General features: G+C 45.4%; 1 protein-coding gene across 2 annotated transcripts in view; it reads right to left on the bottom strand.

The window, feature by feature from the left end:
- The window catches only part of LOC143805998 (leucine-rich repeat and fibronectin type III domain-containing protein 1-like protein), a 334,629-nt gene that overhangs the window by 64,926 nt on the left and 250,845 nt on the right, over positions 1–18,858 (bottom strand). The window contains exon 1 of one of the 2 annotated variants that reach the window (XM_077285871.1): positions 14,944–16,035. The exons of the other annotated variant lie outside the window; for it this stretch is intronic. The gene's annotated coding sequence lies outside the window, so the exon portion shown is untranslated. Of the gene's footprint in view, positions 1–14,943; positions 16,036–18,858 lie in introns of those variants that run through there. 2 annotated transcript variants of the gene reach the window in all.

The raw sequence follows: 18,858 nt of genomic DNA, 5'->3' as shown, positions 1-18,858 counted from the left end.
CCTTAAATTCCCCAGAAGCTAACTAAGCCAGACGTTATCTTTCTTCTTAAGGTACCTTCACACGAAACGACATCGCTAGCGATCCGTGACGTTGCAGCGTCCTCGCTAGCGATATCGTTTCGTTTGACACGCAGCAGCGATCAGGATCCTGCTGTGATGTCGCTGGTCGCTGAATAAAGTCCAGAACTTTATTTGGTCGTCCGATCGCTGTGTATCGTTGTGTTTGAAAGCAAAAGCAACGATACCAGCGATGTTTTACACTGGTAACCAGGGTAAACATCGGGTTGCTAAGCGCAGGGCCGCGCTTAGTAACCCGATGTTTACCCTGGTTACCAGCGTAAAAGTAAAAAAAACAAACAGTACATACTCACCTGCTCGTCCTCCAGCGTCTGCTTCCTGACACTTACTGAGCGCCGGCCCTAAAGTGAAAGCACAGCGGTGACGTCACCGCTCTGCTGTTAGGGCCGGAGCTCAGTCAGTGTCAGGAAGCAGACGCTGGGGGACGCGCAGGTGAGTATGTACTGTTTGTTTTTTTTACTTTTACGCTGGTAACCAGGGTAAACATCGGGTTACTAAGCGCGGCCCTGCGCTTAGCAACCCGATGTTTACCCTGGTTACCCGGGGACCTCGGCATCGTTGGTCGCTGGAGAGCGGTCTGTGTGACAGCTCTCCAGCGATCAAACAGCGACGCTGCAGCGATCGGCATCGTTGTCGCTATCGCTGCAGCGTCGCTTCGTGTGAAGGTACCTTTACAGTTAAACCCTTTGTTGTGCCTAAAGAACTCATGGATGGTGTATTTGTCCCAATGATCATTTTACAGTTGCTCTTGGTCTCATTGAGTCACGCATATTACACTCAACAAATTATATTCTGAAAGTAACTTTTGGTCTTGTGTCGCCATGTTGAGCCTTGGTATCGCTATTCTTAGGGAGTTTACCCTTTAATGGTCACCATTTTCTCATAACCATCCTTCCAAACACACTATTATTGAACAGAAACTACAAACCCTAATGAATCTATGGTTTTGCATGTTTAACATAGTTGACCCATGGAAGATGTTAGCTTTACATTTTGGGCAGCCCATCTAAATGAGATCTAACAGGGAAATGGCTGAGAAATTAACAGAATGAGTAACGTCTGGTGGAACAGATATGTGGCTACCTTCTGTCATCCTTCATCATCTTTATCGATGTGTGTATCTTTACATTTCCATAAATTTCATTGAGGACTTCAACTTGTCATGATACAAATTCAATTCCATTATCATGACAATACCCTCAACTGGCTGCAATTTCAGTGTCAATGACTAGGGGGCCACATATAGACACCCAAAGAAAAGGCATCTCCCGACAGAGTATTTGACGATCATGTTGTTTCTCAAAGCTGGTCATCTTGTGCTACTCATTTCAAAATCAGTAAAGCTAAGAGGACAGGTATAATAGGACACATCTGTACTTAGAAGCCTGCCAAGTTCCCGAAAGAGAAGAAGGTGTCTACACTCAGAAGTTGTCATCCCTCTTAAATGCAATTGCCCTTAAAGAAAAATGAAGAAGAAAGTAAGAAGAGCTAGAGACGCGAAGGAATAAATCATTTTGTAAGGACGGTATCAAGAGATGTCTCACAAGTGGTTCAGGATGGAATTCAGGTGGAAATAATTTGACGGAATGAGGAAGAGGAGCCGACTTGACATCGTAATAAGACAGCTTCATGGCCGATGCATCACGGAAATATTGGAAGGCTGAGTATGTATCTGGAACAGTATCTACCGAAATGAAATTGGAGAACGAATGGATAGAAGTGAACCATATTATATTTATTTTCTGGTGTACGGAACACATTGTACTCGATCTCTACTATAGATAATGGTGCTGTGGTATACCCTGTCAAGCACTGCAATGTATTAAGCATCGGGGGGAAAAAAAAAGTATTCTAGATGTCTCCTTCCCAGGGGCAAAGATAAACAGAGACACAGGTGGGGGCTGTTAGGTTTCTTCCAGGCTTTTAGGATCTGTGCTGAGAGCAGTGTGATAGAAATTGAAAGCTTTATGGTTATTTTTTTTGGTGCCTTATGTCATAATGATTAGGGATTATGCATCAGCCTATAATTATATTGCGAGGTTCATCATTAGCTTCTACATAATCCCATAATTTAGGATTCTCAATGTCAACTCCAAATATCAAGTGTTTCTTGTAGAGACATATAAAGTGACTTTCTAGTTTGTATGCAGATGTTGCAGAAATGGTGAAATTTTCATCCTGGACTGAGAAAATAAAAATATATTCCTGTAGACGACAGTCCTGGATGATGACTAGTTTCTACCATTTATGGTACATCTGTGTTCTCCATAGGTGATCTACGTTGGTGACGTGCAGTGCTTTACTTAATACTTGTAGATCCCAATGCAAAAATTCCAACACGGCCCCCAACTATAACAGGTCTTTAACAGAACTGGTCTTTTTGTGTGGTGCAAAAAGATCGTTTGGACTCCCCGTAGGTTCGAGGGACCTGGTGCAACTGCAACCCCCGAAACCACAACAAACATTATAGATGTATCAGACCCTAGGTTGGCCACATCAATTAAGGTGATCCCTTCTTTGCGACGTGTACAATGTAAGAAAATGAGGCTGGAAAATCCACCAAAAGATCATGTAAAAAAAAATTAAGGTAAACTACTTTTTTTCAAATTGTTCAGGATATGGTGATGTCAACCATTAACAGATGGGGCCATGTGTTCAAATTTGCCATAGAGACCCCTTCCTGCTATGCATGAGCGCAAATCTGAGAACTCAGGTTCAGTGTTAAATAACCATTTATGTGTCTAATTGCCTGCACTTCTGCCTGGTCTCCTGCTTGCTTGCTTCTCTTGAATGATTAATTACAACATTGTACACATTTTGTAAGCAACTAACACTATATAACCAGATAACTTAAAAAGAACTTGTCAACACAATTGTGTAAGGTAAAGTAAATACATGGCTGTAATGGGGCTGTAATACTGATTAAATTGATACCTTTGGTGAAGAAATCTGCCTTGTTGTTCTTCTTTAATCATCATTTGAAGCTTTCTGGTAATTAGATTTCGTTGCTCGGGGGCAGGGCTGTGCACTGCATCTTCTCCATGTCTGTGATTCCTCAGCCCCTCTACCTGCCTCCAGTCTTTGACTAGTAGGTTACTGCTTCTTCTTCTGTGACCTGCCTCCTCTGTTTGAAATCTCTTCTTCAGAGTAGGCAGGCAGAGGGGAATTACAGACAGGGAGGAGAAAACCCAGTGTACAGTCCGGCCCATGAGCACCGAAATCTAATTAGCAGAAAACTTCAAATGGTGATTAAAGAAGAACAACAAAGTGGATTTCTTCACCAAAGGTGTCAATTTAATCAGTATTACAGTGCCATTAAAGCCCTGTCTTTACTTTACATTACAAAAATTATGCTGACAGATTCTCTTTAAAGGAAAACCTGGATAAGTTCTACATTACTACACCTTCCAAATGCCACAAAATCGCACTCACTAAACAGACTCCAAAAGAGCTACTCATCTGCAGTAAACATATCATCCCAAATCTCCATATCTATAAGAAGTTTTAGCTATTAAGCCTGAAGGTGATCCCATGATGCTCCTCTGCCACATCTCTGCCTCTAAAGGGTTAATTTTCTAAACAATTAAGGACCATAAGGTTTCAGAAGTCTACTAAAACAAACAGGGCTGTTAATCACCATGATCTGGTCAAGTGCTACCTCTCCACCAACTGGTCCAGTCTTTTTTGATTGTCTACAGTGGTAATGTCACATCTGTAGCACTCGTAACCACCACAACTAATCACTAGGATCAGCAGCTCATGGCAGTGATTGGCTGCAGCACTTACAAGCGCTGTAGATGTAACATCACCAGTGCAGCAGATCAACACAGAGCAAGGGCAGATAAGCAGCACTGGACAGTATTGATTCCCAGAAATATTGATATACGCTTTCAATAATTGCATAAAATGCACCAATAATTACATTATTTAATCAATGATCATAACAAAGAAAATGTCACCTTTTTGTATTTTTAATCGATTTCCTTTATAAAAAAAAATTACATTAATTATTCAGCAGGATTAACATTCAATGTGATCAAGGCTTCTTTACCGAGGCAAAAATAATTGTCAATCCCATTACTTCACTGCACGGCGTAAGGTTGCTGGATTTATGATTTCATTCAGCCCTTACTGGATCATTTATTTGCTTTTGATGGCTTCATTGAGACATCGGTAAGCGATTTCCACACATGCAAGACACACATACACCCAATAAGCCATGATGACTCTCCGCACATACACCCAATAAGCCATGATGACTCTATTAAGGCAATGTTGGCCACTTGGGTTCTGCATTTATGGACAGTCGTCACTGCAGGTTATCTGAATCTGCAGGAGCTGCAGAACATGGAAGATCAATAGGTCCATATACCCCTTTTTGCTGGAAAATGAAATTTCAACCTGTAGTGGAAGGACAGGATGATTGACATCTTATATGAGTATTAGTCCACATCACCTACTCAGCGGAGGAAACCATTTTGCAGCCTCGATCAATGTGACTTTGGGAATGGACAGCACATATAAGTCATCTGCTTTAAGCACATGGCCAGTTAGATAAGTGTTTGATCCATGGATGACAGAGGATCGTAAGAAGTGGAGAAGATTGCAAAGCGACTTCATATGGCAGTGTTATTAAATGGTTTCGGGATTAATTGCTTTGATCTCGTTTCATGGCTGCCTAAAGTGGTGCTTCACTTTTGTGGCGCTTTATAAGATTACGCTGTAAACAGTTCTTTCAAGCTATTTACCAGTATAAGTATCACTTCAAGCTCCTGTGGTCCTGGTAGAAGTATTCTAACAAGTCCTCTTATGTGACAAGGTTTGAATGCAACTGCCAAACATAGAAAGGTGGCCCCATACTTGTATCAAAATGGTTCTCTAATATGGAGTTTACCAACAGGATACAGTTGTATGAAAAAATGTTTGTCCCCTTCCTGATTTCCTATACTTTTAGAAGTAGCGCAGCATTTCAGAAAAGGAACATCATACCAACAGTAAAATATGGTGGTGGTAGTGTGATGGTTGGGGACTGTTTTACTGCTTCAGGACCTGGAAGACTTGCGTGGTTAAAGGAACCATGAATTCTGATGTCTATCAAAAAATTCTGAAGGAGAATGTCCGGCCATCTGTTTCATGACTTCAATTTGAAGTACACTTGGGTTATGCAACAGGACAATTATCAAAAACACACCAGCAAATCCACCACTGAATGGCTTAAGAAAAACAAAATTAAGACTTTGAAGTGGCCTAGTCTAAGACTGGACCTTAATTTGATTGAGATGCTGTTGCATGACTTTTAAAAGGCGGTTCGTGCTCGGAAATCCTCCAGTGTGGCTGAATTACAACAATTCTGCAAAGATAAGTGGGCTAAAATTCCTCCAGAGCATTGTAAAAGACTCATTGCCTATTATCGTAAATGCTTGATTGCAGTTGCTGCTGCTAAGGGTGGCCCCACCAGTTATTAGATTTAGGAGGCAATGACTTTTTCACACAGGGCCCTGTAGGTTTGGATTTCTTTTTCCCTTAATAATAAAGACCTTCATTGATAAATTGCATTTTGAGTTTACTTGTGTTATCTTTGTCTAATATTTACATTTGTTTGGTGATCTGAAAAGTGTGACTAACATGGAAAAGAATATGAAATCAGAAGAGGTAAACACTTTGTTTCCCCTTCCAAACTCTTTAGAAGTCCCTTGATCCCAGTTGGCATTTGCCAGCCAGGATAGAAGGGACTGTTACCCACATGTCTCAGTCCGTTTGACTTTCTTGTGCTGCATGTTGGGCTTTGAGTTTGCTCTCATGTGTTGTATTTCCTGGGTCTATAAAGCCTCCCAAGAAACACACCTGGGGCTTTGTATTGTGCGAAGACTTCAGTATTGCTAGACTTTGGCTTGCTCTACACACCATGACCTGCTCGGCTGCTGTCTGCAGTATCCGAGACATCTCCTGCTTGCTGCCTACAGTCTCCTGGACATCTTCCGCTTGTCTGCAGTTTCCTACAACCCGCCTACCCGCCTGTGGTCTCCTGTCTCTTGGCTGTCCGTGTCCCGCGTGCCCCACCTAACTGCAGCACAGACGCCGGTGGCCCAAGTGCCCACCCAGACCTTGGGCTTTGAGGATCCATCTCACCTAGTGAGTATAGCAGGGACTTTCACTTGCTTTTCCATCATCCATCACACCGTTTCCTTGACTCTTCTGCCATCTTAACACCCCCTCATGGGCTGTTTCTGGGAGGGAAATTCTGCAAAGTTCTCACCACCCAGTAACAGAGGGGGATGGAACAAGGACTGGATAATTTTCCCCAAAGGACCTTTTGCTGCTGCGTGCACCCTTGGCCCCATTTGTAAAACATTATTAAGAGGTTCTAGCAAAAAATAATAATTGCCTGCCAAGGAGATGGTTATTCGTCATCCCATCTTGCCATGAAAATATATAGAGCATGGAATGGGAATGATTAGTCGATTATTGCACCATTTCTTGTGCTCTTCACATCAGCAGGAACTCAGAGCTGTAGTATATGCTCATGCAGCGCCCCAGAGTCCTGGTCATTGCAGTAACGTCGCTCTGCCGCTAAGGGGGGCGATGTTGCGTCTGATTGCACTAAAGGAGTTCACCTGACCAGGTAACACTCACACTACACTTCACACTCCGGCCACCAGGGGGAGTGGTTCTATCTAGTAGGCCACTCCTCACACTCTGGTAAAACTGGGGGTTGGACAGGAAGACAGAGAGAAGTAACTGGGAAGAGCTAGAGAGAGGACCTGTCAGGGATGGGATCCTGGCAGACTCCTAAGAGAACAACGTAACAAGTGAGCAACGGGAATACAGCAAAGAGGCAATAGGACCAGAAGGAGTCATGCTGTAAGATCGAGGCAACATCCTTCTGAGGCGCAAACAGTCAGTGGCCGGAACGCCGAGAAAGTAAGAGACTTTAAGCATTACTTCAAACCACGGCAGGACAGCCAATTATAGGTTGTCTGTCTCACTTAAACACCTAAGCAGAAAACGGAGGCAGCTGTGGGAGAGGGGCGACTCTAGGGTCCCGGAAGAACTCCAGGCCTACCCCGTCATACGGGGGCGTCCTAGCCATATCATCTGGGGGACGGAGAGAGAACGAACATCAGAGGCAGACAGAATCAGTTGTGAGGACTATCCCGGGGTGCTCAGCAGGGAAGAACTACAACACATAGGCGCTAGCAGGTCGACGATGATTCTCACCTGTCAAGGGAACTCCTAATGTGCCTTTGGACCGGCCGGTCTCAGACAGCCCTGTTAACAGTGCTCTGGATTGACTATCTCGAAGCCTTCAGTAAAGAGGTAAAGAGACTGCAACCTGGTGTCCTCGTTATTTACTGCGACCTGCACCGCACCACCACAACATCATCACCATCCACACCCTTCATTGGACGCCCCTCAGCAGGGTCACGGACTGGGTCTAGCCACCATGACAACCCCAGAACAGAGACTCAGAGGCTCGGTACCGGGTACCCCTCGGCCCTGCGGCAGTGGGGGCGCTCCAACTTGGCGTCACGAACAGGATCTACTTAAGCCTGAAGAAACAGGTCATGTGTGCCTTGGAACTGTGATTTATTGTGCTTGGACTGTGACTTATTGCAAAGACTGTGCATTGTTATTGCCGCCAAGAGTTCCCGCCACAATTCGCCATCGCCGCGCATAGAGGGAGGAGCCTTAGCTTTGTGGGCGGAACCGGTCAAAAAGAAGCGCAGAACGAGAAAGCGCGGTAAAGTGCCAACCCCGGAAGAGGAACTCCGACCTCCAGCAGGTTAGTGGGAGGAAGGGACAGCCATGTCTGAGTCAGGGGGAGCGGAGGCAGCGGTCGCAGCCGTGGACGCAGAGGCAGCTCCGGTCCCCGTAGCGGACGTAGCCGCGGCCCTAATACCACCACCGGTGGCCGCAGAGCCTGCTGTCCCCATCAGCCAGTCAGACACTGCTACCACAAAGGCCATAATGCCCTTCTCTATGCCGTACCTGCCCGGAGCGGCCTGGCTCCCGCGATACTCCGGGGAGTCGCACACATTAACTGATTTTAAAGAAGGAATCTGCAGCCTGCTCGAGTTCTATCCCCTGACGGAGCCTCAGAAGGTTCATATGATAATCGGCCAACTCTTCGGGGCGGCTCTGAGGGAAGTGAAGTCCTGGCCCGCCGCGGATAAGGGAACTGCACAGCAGGTTTTTGCAAAGCTTAAAGCCACCTTCGATACCCGCACTGCTACAGAAATTAAACTGACTTTCTATGGATGCAAACAGAGACCGCAGGATAGCTTACGGGACTATGCCCTTAATCTCCAGGAGGCGCTGCGGGCCATTAGGCAGAGTGATCCCGACAGCATGCAGGATGAGGATAAACTCCTGAAGGAGCGGTTCATTGAGGGGCTCCTGTGCAGTCACCAACGGGGCCAATTGCACTTCCTGGACATGCAAAATCCGGACTTGACTTTTGCGCAATTCAAGGATAAAGCTATCCAGGCGTTGCAGGAGCGACAGCCCAGCCGTGCAGCGCCTCCCAGGCGTCCCGCTGTCACGTACCACCAGGAGGTGGCGTCGGATGCCCCAGTCGCCGCTGAGGCCGATGCCCATAGCCTAGAGGATGACTCCCCTGCAGGTCTTCGCTTCCAGATGCAGGAGCTGACCAAGAGCGTTGCTGCACTGGCCAGGATGGTGCAGTCCCTACAGGAGGCCCCCAAGGAGAAGATCCAGCTGGCCTCCAGACCAGAGGATGTCCCTTGGATGCGACAGAGGAGGACTCCGCCGACCAGAGGCCGGGACGACGATCGCTTCCATCGGGACAGACGACCCATCTGCCGCCGCTGTCATCAGGTGGGCCACCTTGCAAGGTACTGTCCTTTAAACGAGCAACCCCTGGGGCAAAGGGCCAACCCCCAGGAGTAGGACGGTCAGGCCCGCAGCATTGGAGAGCCAAATACATTGGAGGGCGACCAGTTCTTCCTGTAGTGGTTGACGGTATCCCCATGAACGCTTTGCTGGACACCGGTTCTCAGGTGACAACTATGCCTAACGTGCTTTATAAACGGTATTGGGAGGACACCGATATTACTCGTGGCCCCGATGACGATTTCACCTTAATAGCCAGTAATGGTCAGCCGTTGCCACAAGTGGGGTATAAAGAGGTCACCATCAAGGTGGGGCGGGTGGAATTGAAAGCCCAGGGGATTGTGATTGTTGATATTGATCGCCGAGAATGTAATCCCATGATAACTATCGGTACTAATGTTATAGAAAATTGTCTTGCAGAAGTTATTGTTTTGTTGCAACAGGTAGCAGAAACTGCTGGTGAACAACGCGCCCTGCAAAAAGAAATCAGAGCTCTGATGCAGAGACAGCAGGTAGAGCTGACTGGTGGTGAGATTGGTCGTGTCACTGTGAGTGATTCAAACCCCATCCCGATACCCCCCAGGAGTGAGATGTTAATATGGTGTCGGGCAGCCATAGGCCTCAGGGGTAAGGACTACCAGGCCTTGGTAGAACCCGTATATTCAGACAATAGGCCTACTATCCTGACAGCCCTGGGGGTGGTCGACGTCCGCCAGGGGAGGGTGCCCGTACGTGTCCTCAATTGTGGGGAGGAAGAGGTCCACCTCACCAAGTATGCCACGCTCGCCAAACTGTTCGCTGTCAATAATAGTGTGATACAGACACCTGGACCCTTGGTCCCGTCAAACGTGGCGGAGGACAACGGTTCTGCAGGGCACTCGAAAGATTGGTGTCAGGAATTGCATGTGGGCACTGACTCTACCCCATCCCATCAGAAACAGGGGGCCTACAGGGTGGTTCACAAGTACGAGCAAGTATTCAGCAAACACCCCTTAGATTTTGGACAGGTGAAAGGGATCCAACATCACATCCCCACGAGAGATCACCGACCCATAAAAGAGAGATATCGCCCTGTACCCCCAGCTCATTACCAGTGTGCCAAGGACATGTTGCGAGAAATGAAGGAGGCTGGGGTGGTGAGAGAGAGTTGTAGCCCCTGGGCAGCTCCATTAGTCCTTGTTAAAAAGAAGGATGGTACAATGAGGATGTGTGTTGATTACAGGCAGTTGAATCGCATTACACATAAGGACATATGACCGCTAAGGGGGGCGATGTTGCGTCTGATTGCACTAAAGGAGTTCACCTGACCAGGTAACACTCACACTACACTTCACACTCCGGCCACCAGGGGGAGTGGTTCTATCTAGTAGGCCACTCCTCACACTCTGGTAAAACTGGGGGTTGGACAGGAAGACAGAGAGAAGTAACTGGGAAGAGCTAGAGAGAGGACCTGTCAGGGATGGGATCCTGGCAGACTCCTAAGAGAACAACGCAACAAGTGAGCAACGGGAATACAGCAAAGAGGCGATAGGACCAGAAGGAGTCGTGCTGTAAGATCGAGGCAACATCCTTCTGAGGCGCAAACAGTCGGTGGCCGGAACGCCGAGAAAGTAAGAGACTTTAAGCATTACTTCAAACCACGGCAGGACAGCCAATTATAGGTTGGCTGTCTCACTTAAACACCTAAGCAGACAACGGAGGCAGCTGTGGGAGAGGGGCGACTCTAGGGTCCCAGAAGAACTCCAGGCCTACCCCGTCATACGGGTGCGTCCTAGCCATATCATCTGGGGGACGGAGAGAGAACGAACATCAGAGGCAGACAGAATCAGTTGTGAGGACTATCCCGGGGTGCTCAGCAGGGAAGAACTACAACACATAGGCGCTAGCAGGTAGACGCTGATTCTCACCTGTCAAGGGAACTCCTAATGTGCCTTTGGACCGGCCGGTCTCAGACAGCCCTGTTAACAGTGCTCTGAATTGACTATCTCGAAGCCTTCAGTAAAGAGGTAAAGAGACTGCAACCTGGTGTCCTCGTTATTTACTGCGACCTGCACCGCACCACCACAACATCATCACCATCCACACCCTTCATTGGACGCCCCTCAGCAGGGTCACGGACCGGGTCTAGCCACCGTGACAACCCCAGAACAGAGACTCAGAGGCCCGGTACCGGGTACCCCTCGGCCCTGCGGCAGTGGGGGCGCTCCACTCATGTGGTCCATTTGATTACTTTTTGGGGACCAAAGATATTCAGTATGTTTAGCCTACCTCAAATGAAGTCAAGTATTCAAAACATTTTTCGACCGACAAATGTAGCATAAGCATCTCCCAACCACTTATTTCCAATATCGTCAGCCAAGAGGAAAGACAAGGAAGGACATATCTGTAGCTGCATTGATCAGAGGTGATCTGATTGCTGGACAGGACCTCCATAATCCCTAAAACAAATGGTTTCTGTATTGCTTTCTTTCCACAGTCCCATTTCTGACCTCAAAATAATCAAAGTGGTCACTAAGCGGCATTTCCATCATTGTTGGAGCTGGTGGCAGTTTTAACCCTACTGAGCTTTACAGCACGTACTGTGTTGGGGGCACCATTCCTGGTATAAATGAAAATTCAAGTCTTCAGCAAAAAATAGATTGTTTTTCAAGGAAAACTATTGGATTCTGGCAAGATGCTTCACTAACTATTAGTCGTGAAGCATTTGTGACCCACTCACCCTCTGGTACCTGACAAAAAGTCACTTTTGCCGTGATTTTACACCTCAGAGCTTTCTGAAGGCACAGTGGAAAGCCAGGCAACAGTCCAAGACTCACTCCCAGCACTAAAGGTGTCACAGAGCCTGAATTTTAGATTTCAATTGCCTTTCCCTGCAGCGTTAATCAAGGACTCCGGTTGGGTATCTCACAAATGGTATTTGGTTGTAGCCGATAGACCTCCACTGATCGGAGAAGGGGGGTCACACTGCACTATTACTATTGATGAGATGTCTTACTTGATATATGGGAAGGGAATCCTTTAAGGCTGATTTGCATTCATAAATTAATGGGGCAGTGTGGATCCTTTTTACCCGCATGTTGCAGAGCTGAAAGTAGATTGTGCACAAAAAACCCACAAAGATATATCAGCACTAAATGTCAAAATTCGGCATCTCCTGCACCTGTATGTGTATTTTTAGAATGCGACGAGGATATGGTTTCTTTGCATCTTGGCATGAATTACAATGGATGGTGCTTGTCCAGAAGACATTCCCAATGAACAGTGCTCCTAATGGCCAACGGTGGAGATAGAGGACGTGCTTCTCATGAGATAATATTATGTTACTTTATTATACTCTGATATTATATTATGTTATTACATTATGTAAGAAGATCATCCAGATCTATTCCAGGACCACTACTGGTCCCATATTGCAGCACAACCAATCATCTACCTGCTAATTGCACTTGTAAACAAGACAAATCAATGAATCCATATTTGATCTGGTTTGTAGGCAGGCAGTGTAGACCGTTGTTTGAGCTCTTGGAAGTTACTGATGATTATAGTCCTTTTTCAATTATCATTGATCTTCCAATATAAAACATGAAATAACCAGTATATACTGTATACACCATACAGTTAGGTCCATATATATTTGGACAGAGACAACATTTTTCTTATTTTGGTTATAGACATTACCACAATGAATTTTAAACAAAACAATTCAGATGCAGTTGAAGATCAGACTTTCAGCTTTCATTTGAGGGTATCCACATTAAAATTGGATGAAGGGTTTAGGAGTTTCAGCTCCTTAACATGTGCCACCCTGTTTTTAAAGGGACCAAAAGTAATTGGAAAATTGACTCCAAGGCTATTTCATGGACAGTTGTGGGCAATCCCTTCATTATGTCATTCTCAATTAAGCAGATAAAAGGTCTGGAGTTGATTTGAAGTGTGGTGCTTGCATTTGGAAGGTTTTGCTGTGAAGTAAACATGCGGTCAAAGGAGCTCTCCATGCAGGTGAAACAAGCCATCCTTAACCTGCGAAAACAGAAAAAACCCATCCGAGAAATTGCTACAATATTAGGAGTGGCAAAATCTACAGTTTGGTACATCCTGAGAAAGAAAGAAAGCACTGGTGAACTCAACAATGCAAAAAGACCTGGGCGCCCACGGAAGACAACAGTGGTGGATGATCGCAGAATAATCTCCATGGTGAAGAGAAACCCCTTCACAACAGCCAGCCAAGTGAACAACACTCTCCAGGAGGTAGGCGTATCAATATCCAAATCTATCATAAAGAGAAAACTGCATGAAAGTAAATACAGAGGGTTCACTGCACGGTGCAAGCCACTCATAAGCATCAAGAATAAAAAGGCTAGACTGGAATTTGCTAAAAAACATCTAAAAAAGCCAGCACAGTTCTGGAAGAACATTTTTTGGACAGATGAAACGAAGATCAACCTCTACCAGAATGATCGAAAGAGAAAAGTATGGCGAAGGCGTGGTACAGCTCATGATCCAAAGCATACCACATCATCTGTAAAACACGGCAGAGGCAGTGTGATGGCTTGGGCGTGCATGGCTGCCAGTGGCACTGGGTCACTAGTGTTTATTGATGATGTGACACAGGACAAAAGCAGCTGAATGAATTCTGAAGTATTCAGAGCCATACTGTATGCTCAGATCCAGCCAAATGCAGCCAAACTGATTGGTCGTCGTTTCATACTACAGATGGACAATGACCCAAAACATAAAGCCAAAGAAACCCAGGAGTTTATTAAAGCAAAGAAGTGGAATATTCCTGAATGGCCAAGTCAGTCACCTGATCTCAACCCAATTGAGCATGCATTTCACTTGTTAAAGACTAAACTTCAGACAGAAAGGCCCACAAACAAACAGCAACTGAAAACCACCGCAGTGAAGGCCTGGCAGAGCATCAAAAAGGAGGAAACACAGCGTCTGGTGATGTCCATGAGTTCAAGACTTCAGGCAGTCATTGCCAAAAAAAGGGTTTTCAACCAAGCACTAAAAATAAACATTTTATTTAAAATTATTGAATCTGTCCAATTACTTTTGGTCCCTTTAAAAACAGGGTGGCACATGTTAAGAAGCTGAAACTTCTAAACCCTTCATCCAATTTTAATGTGGATACCCTCAAATGAAAGCTGAAAGTCTGAACTTCAACTGCATCTGAATTGTTTTGTTTAAAATTCATTGTGGTAATGTCTATAATCAAAATTAGAAAAATGTTGTCTCTGTCCAAATATATATGGACCTAACTGTATATGTACACATAGACCCCATTTATCATGCTTAATCTCATCATCCTAATATACGTTAATGACTTAAACCAGTTCTAGGCTGTGGAACTACAAGTCCCCTATACTGTGAAGTTGGGGGCTTGTGATTATTCCACCATGCTGAGAAACCTATTCTGAAATGTAAAAATTGGAAATGACATCAAAGCTCCATCATCTCCCAAAGCAATCATCAATCTGCTAATAACTGATGATCTAATGGGAGGGTGAATAATCATGAGTTAAGTCATTTTTAGTTTAAGAAGAGAATTTCCATAAAAAAGTATATATATATATATATATATATATATATATATATATATATATATATATATATATAATAAAAATATATAAACAGAAAATATATAAATATGGATAGATAGATAATATCTGTCTATATAGATATCTATATACATATATATGTGTATATATATATATATATATATATATATATATATATACCATGCAGAAAAATTGTGCGAAATTGCAATCTGAGTATCAGTGCCAGGCTGCCAGCTACATCAGTTTAGTATTTCCAATGTATTTTTTTTCTTATTTTCTAGCATCATATACGGGTACAGAGACATAATATTTTCTGCAAATGACCTGAAGCTTTCAATCTAATCAGTAGCGATGGTAATCAGGTTGCAAGGGTTAACTGCTTGCTCTTTCCCAGTATTTTACACATCTGCAAGAGGAACAGGCAACACAAGAAATAAGCAATTGTCAGTACCTGTTTTGTATTTGCGGACGATCACATTTTGGTTTCTTGCTGGATTTCTGATGTTTCCCCAGAAGGAGGGAAGTTGGGAACAGCAGTGTCAGCTCATGGCCTCAGGAAAAGGTCAAGGGGTCTCATCATTAGAAAACTCTTTGGATGTCAGTAGAGATTGGAGGTTCACTCTTTATCTGATCCTTCAAAATTGCACCAGAACCCTAAATGTTTAGTAAGGTCATAAGGGACAAAGGTTGGATGGAGTCTACTAACCCTCTGAAGGCTCATCCTGAGGTCAAAGATGGTCTCTGAAGTCTCTGAAAACTGGTCAAGATGGCATTATGCTTGACTCATAGATAAAACTTTGAATATGATAATTCTGGATCGGCTTTGTAGAGATTTTTTTCCCCAAGGTCCTAATGATACATCTTGTTTCTCAAAAGAAGAGGGTTATTGATTAAAAGTGGTCCTTAAGAAAGCAGTGAATAGCATTACTTTGGTCCTCACTGTTAATCCATGGTGCACCATTGATGTTGGAGAGGTTGTTCTTCAGAACAAAGTAGAAAGGGTTCATTCATGGTCAATATGTTCTTCCTTCTTTTTTTGGGGAGCAGTGCTGTAAGGTCAGGAATTGCACCACCAACACAAGGGGGCGTAAGGGAGGAGGTAACAATCTGGGAAGTATGTGAGAACAAGAGGTTTGGATGCTTCTAGGGTCCTGTTAGAAAACAGCCAAGCAGCCAAGTCTGTGCTAGATGACATGGACCTGGAAGACCTATTTTAAGGTAGAGCTCTTTCCAAAACCAGGGCATCATACAAAATGTGCATCATGGTCAGAATATTATAATCCAAGATGAAGAAAAAAAAGCAATCCAGCAGCTCCAAAGTCAGCAGCTGAACAGTAGATGATTTATTCCAGATGCACAGAGACCCCAGTCACGACTCCAGATCCCAGATGCTGTTTTGTAGATTTTGGGAATATATGATGGGGGGGGGGGGAGACTGCATGCCCCTCTTGGATTTGGTAGCTGCATACCCCAGAGATGTGAGAGGCTGTCAGGTCTCTGCAGCAGCCCAGTGGTCCTCCTCTCAGCCTGTCTCTGGCAGACTGAATGTGGGGGAGTAGGATCTGCTTCTTCATACATATGTAGGAGAGCAAGCGCACTCCCACCATCTGACTTAAAGCTGCAAGTCACTGACAGCACAAGCTCCAAAGACTGCAAAAGCCATGGAGTCTTCACATCACCATCATCATCATCATCCCACTGGTCCAGTCATGTCCCAGCTTGCTAGAGTTTATGACAAGGTAGAATTACCAAGGCTGATTGCTATTAGATCCCATTAAAGCCTATGTTAAGCCATGCAAGCAATTCCTAAATAACAGTGGAAGGACAGCTGTGCAAGGAAACATCCTCTAGATTTCTTCATCCTCTGCTGTTTTCCTGGGAGTTCAGCAATGCAGAACCTGGTGACATCAGCCTCCCCCTATGTCCTGAGCGGTGCTCATTACTGCCCGACCAATATACTGATATATATTTAACAGGAATCAATCCCTTCCAAACAGAAGCAGTGAAATGAAAGCTTTGCTGAAATTGCTCCCCCTTCCTCTCCTCTCTCACTCCTTCCCAGGAGACTCCGCTCTCCACAACCTCTTAGAACATTGGCTGGCGGTACAAGGATTATTTGGTATTTCAGTCCCTATATAGTTTCTTCCTATAGAGGACACAGACAGAAGTGGGCCCCTGTACAGGACCAATATATGGGCCCCCTGCAGCCCAATAACTCATCATAATGCACAATGCCACCTGCTTTGGAGGTGCTAGTGGCCCCTTACCCCTTTGACACTAGGTTTCATCAATGATATCTCCACCCCTGATCTTGCAGGACTCTGATCCTTGTCTCAATCAGGACACAGAAGAGGCCCCTGTGCAAGAACAATACATGTAGGGTCGGACTGGCCCAACGGGGAACCGGAGGCTTCTCCGGGGGGTCCAGGCACTTACACCTGCTGGCATACAGGGCCCCCCACTGCCCCAGGGGCCCCCAGCCAGTGGCATGTCACTAATAGCGGCACACCCAGCTGCTATGGGGCCCCTGAGTCAGGGGGGCCCACTCGGTGCCAGCGGTGCAGCAGTTGGAGACAGGAGCCTGTCCCCGCTGCTAAAGAGAAATTAATATTCACGCTTCCCCACACCCCCATGGGCGTGGAGAGCAGTGAATATTCATTTTACTTTAATAGCGGGCACTGTTTGCCGCTGGCTGAGGCTAGCACTGTGTGCAGGGTGGACGCTAGAGTGTAAGGGATACTTTCCTTTCCAGGAGACAGCTAGAATGTATGGCCTGTAGTCAGGACCTGGAAGGAGTCCATACATGCTAGCTTCAACCGAGAAAACAGCTGGCGATGAAGATGCCAAGATTATGAGGTGGTTGCACTATACTCTGAGGGGGCTACATTATATTCTGTGGAGGGGCTGCATTATACTATATGAGGAGGGCTGCATTATATTGTGTGAGGGCTGCATCATACCCTATGAGGGGGCTGCATTATATTCTATGGGGGGGCTACATTATATTCTATGAGGGGGCTACATTATATTCTATGAGGGGGCTACCCCAACCCCTGCTACATAATTAAGACATACACTACCTTATATTATGATTATTATTATCATTATTATTTATTATTATAGCGCCATTTATTCCATGGCGCTTTACATGTGAGGAGGGGTATACATAATAAAAACAAGTACAATAATCTTGAACAATACAAGTCACAACTGGTACAGGAGGAGAGAGGACCCTGCCCGCGAGGGCTCACAATCTACAAGGGATGGGTGAGGATACAGTAGGTGAGGATAGAGCTGGTCGTGAAGTGGTTTGGTCAATCAGTGGTTACTGCAGGTTGTAGGCTTGCCGGAAGAGGTAGGTCTTCAGATTCTTTTTGAAGGTTTCGATGGGAGGTGAAAGTCTGATATGTTGTGGTAGAGAGTTCCAGAGTAGGGGTGATGCGCGAGAGAAATCTTGTATGTGATTGTGGGAAGAGGAGATAAGAGGGGAGTAGAGAAGGAGATCTTGTGAGGATCGGAGGTTGCGTGCAGGAAAGTACCGGGAGACGAGGTCACAGATGTATGGAGGAGACAGGTTGTGGATGGCTTTGTATGTCATGGTTAGGGTTTTGTACTGGAGTCTCTGGGCAATGGGGAGCCAGTGAAGGGATTGACAGAGGGGAGAGGCCGGGGAATAGCGGGGGGACAGGTGGATTAGTCGGGCAGCAGAGTTTAGAATAGATTGGAGGGGGGCAAGAGTGTTAGAGGGGAGGCCACAGAGCAGGAGGTTACAGTAGTCGAGGTGGAAGATGATGAGGACATGGACTAGGGTTTTTGCAGACTTGGTTTTGGAATGTACGGATCCGTTAAATATTTCTGAGTTGAAGGCGGCAGGAAGTGGAAAGGGCTTGGATATGTGGTTTGAAGGAGAGATCAGTGTCGAGGATTACCCCGAGACAGCGAGCTTGGGGGACTGGGGAGAGTGGGCAGCCGTTTACTGTAATAGATAGGTTCGTTTGGAGGGGTCGCATGAGATGGGGGAAAGACGATGAATTTGTTCATGTTAAGTTTTAGAAATCTAGCGGAGAAGAAAATATTATACCCTGATATTAGCGTGTTTTACCACACAATTGGTGGTCTTGTATTTATTTCTCTGTAGTTACATAGTGGGCCTCAAGAATTATTTTCTCTGGTGGCCCCAAGGTGCTCCAGTTCGACGCTGCACCAAACTATAGCTATTATGATATGAAAATAGAAGTGTGGTTTCTTTTGCTGCCTTATTACTTCCATACAGATCAATTTGGATCGTTGGCCCAATTTTCTCTTTCCCTTTACCTAAACGCCCATTTTTTGTTTTTCAGCAGATGGAGGTCAAAGATTGCACTCA

This window comes from Ranitomeya variabilis, chromosome 2 (genome assembly GCF_051348905.1).
Source record: "Ranitomeya variabilis isolate aRanVar5 chromosome 2, aRanVar5.hap1, whole genome shotgun sequence".
Lineage (NCBI taxonomy): Eukaryota > Metazoa > Chordata > Amphibia > Anura > Dendrobatidae > Ranitomeya > Ranitomeya variabilis.
The sequence above is the reverse complement of the archived record's forward strand: the minus strand, read 5'-3'. Positions and strand labels throughout refer to the sequence as shown.